At 49.4% G+C, this 2,500-nt stretch overlaps 1 non-coding gene across 1 annotated transcript; it reads left to right on the top strand.

Annotated features, from left to right (window-relative positions):
* The first annotated feature begins 1,519 nt into the window (after positions 1–1,519).
* LOC143351068 (5.8S ribosomal RNA) lies at positions 1,520–1,674 on the top strand. The gene has a single exon (XR_013081456.1). It is a non-coding gene; the product is annotated as a 5.8S ribosomal RNA (ribosomal RNA).
* The last annotated feature ends 826 nt before the right edge of the window (positions 1,675–2,500 follow it).

Below are 2,500 nucleotides of genomic sequence, written 5' to 3'. Positions count from 1 at the left end.
GAGCAACCGATGGACGCTGCCGCGTTCGTTCGTAAATGAATATTATACATACTCACGGATAGCCTGAGGCGAATGATCGCAAACGACGACGCGTCGATTTTGCGGCCATCGTTGCTCGCGCGACTAACGACGACCAGCCGAGAAGGCTGTAGTTTATCGCATCGATTTCATCGAGCAACCGATGGGCGCTGCCGCGTTCGTTCGTATATGAATATTATACATACTCACGGATAGCCAGAGGCGAATAATCGCAAACGACGACGCGTCGATTTTGCGGCCATCGTTGCTCGCGCGACTAACGACGACCAGCCGAGACGGCTGTAGTTTATCGCATCGATTTCATCGAGCAACCGGTGGACGCTGCCGCGTTCGTTCGTAAATGAATAATATACATACTCATGGCTAACTTGAGGCGAATAATCGCAAACGACGACGCGTCGATTTTGCGGCCATCGTTGCTCGCGCGACTAACGACGACCAGCCGAAACGGCTGTAGTTTATCGCATCGATTTCATCGAGCAACCGATGGACGCTGCCGCGTTCGTTCGTAAATGAATAATATACATACTCATGGCTAACTTGAGGCGAATAATCGCAAACGACGACGCGTCGATTTTGCGGCCATCGTTGCTCGCGCGACTAACGACGACCAGCCGAAACGGCTGTAGTTTATCGCATCGATTTCATCGAGCAACCGATGGACGCTGCCGCGTTCGTTCGTAAATGAATAATATACATACTCATGGCTAACTTGAGGCGAATAATCGCAAACGACGACGCGTCGATTTTGCGGCCATCGTTGCTCGCGCGACTAACGACGACCAGCCGAAACGGCTGTAGTTTATCGCATCGATTTCATCGAGCAACCGATGGACGCTGCCGCGTTCGTTCGTAAATGAATGTTATACATACTCATGGCTAACTTGAGGCGAATAATCGCAAACGACGACGCGTCGATTTTGCGGCCATCGTTGCTCGCGCGACTAACGACGACCAGCCGAGACGGCTGTAGTTTATCGCATCGATTTCATCGAGCAACCGATGGACGCTGCCGCGTTCGTTCGTAAATGAATAATATACATACTCATGGCTAACGTGAGGCGAATAATCGCAAACGACGACGCGTCGATTGTGCGGCCATCCGTTGCTCGCGCGACTAACGACGACCAGCCGAGAAGGCTGTAGTTTATCGCATCGATTTCATCGAGCAACCGATGGGCGCTGCCGCGTGCGTTCGCCCGATTGCGCGTGAAGTTACTGTTCGGAACCAAGAATATACGGGTGTATTATACCCGTTTGGTCGCAGCCACGCGCAAAGGCTTTTGAATGTACTGTACGCCCGGCCGTCGAACGATGGTTTTCCGTCATTCAGGAAACAAAAAGAAACTTTTGTCGTCGATATGGCGCGTTCAATCCTCCGTCGATACGCTGGTCGGAGGTGCGAACATCAAATATTTTTAAAGCAAAGAACAAGGAGCATTTTTAAATACAAAGAAAAAAATTGTAAATTGTATATGATTACCCTGAACGGTGGATCACTTGGCTCGTGGGTCGATGAAGAACGCAGCTAATTGCGCGTCAACGTGTGAACTGCAGGACACATGAACATCGACATTTCGAACGCACATTGCGGTCCACGGATAAAATTCCTGGACCACGCCTGGCTGAGGGTCGTTCACTTGTCCTAAAACTGCTTGCGTTGTTCTCAGATTCCCTAACCCCGCCGTCGTTTACCTCTCCTTTCGGGGAGATGGCGAAGAACGTTTCGGAGCCGGGTCGATGAAGAGAAAGGTATCAACGTACGAGCGAGAATTTGGGTATTTCGTTGGCGTTTGTCGCTGGACGTACGAAAAAGAATAAATATTATATATTATTGGCAAGTTTGCGCACCCCTTGCGTGGTGAGGCAGAGATCAGTCTGGACTCGCGCGAGTGTTTTACGGCGTCGTGCGTCGTGTTGTCTGGAGTATCATCACGACCGCCCGTTAAAGCACCGCTCCTACGATTTCTGACTTTGACGGCACTAAAAACCACCGTGGGGCGCAAATCGCGTTTCGTACAAATCTAATGATTACCGGCGCTCCCGACGTTGCCCGAAGTTAATAATTTATGCAAAGGAAAGAGAAAATAAAGCGTATACTAGTTTTGGAGCATAACAAAAAGGACACTGGAAAGAAATTTGATCAAACACTGATAATTATGATATGTAATATATGCCCTACCACGTGAAATTTGTGGTATCCGTCGGTCGTCGTCTTCCTCTCTGTTCGTTCGTACAGCCCCAGGGAAAAATGATAATTTATCAAACGAATCGGACGATCATCCTCTATGGAGAGGCTCGAACGAACACGACGAGAAGCGCGATACGAACGGAACCCAAAAGAAGGGATATACTCTGAGAAGTTGGTCGCCCCATGTCTCTCTTTGTTACGAATATGTATATCGATTGCGAGACCGCGCGTTTAGCCGGTCGTCCAGTCCACGAATGCTTTTCTTTCGAA

This window comes from Colletes latitarsis, unplaced genomic scaffold, assembly GCF_051014445.1.
Source record: "Colletes latitarsis isolate SP2378_abdomen unplaced genomic scaffold, iyColLati1 scaffold0065, whole genome shotgun sequence".
In the NCBI taxonomy this organism is placed as follows: Eukaryota; Metazoa; Arthropoda; class Insecta; order Hymenoptera; family Colletidae; genus Colletes; species Colletes latitarsis.
Note: the sequence above shows the minus strand (reverse complement) of the source record. Positions and strands in the feature narration are given on the sequence as shown.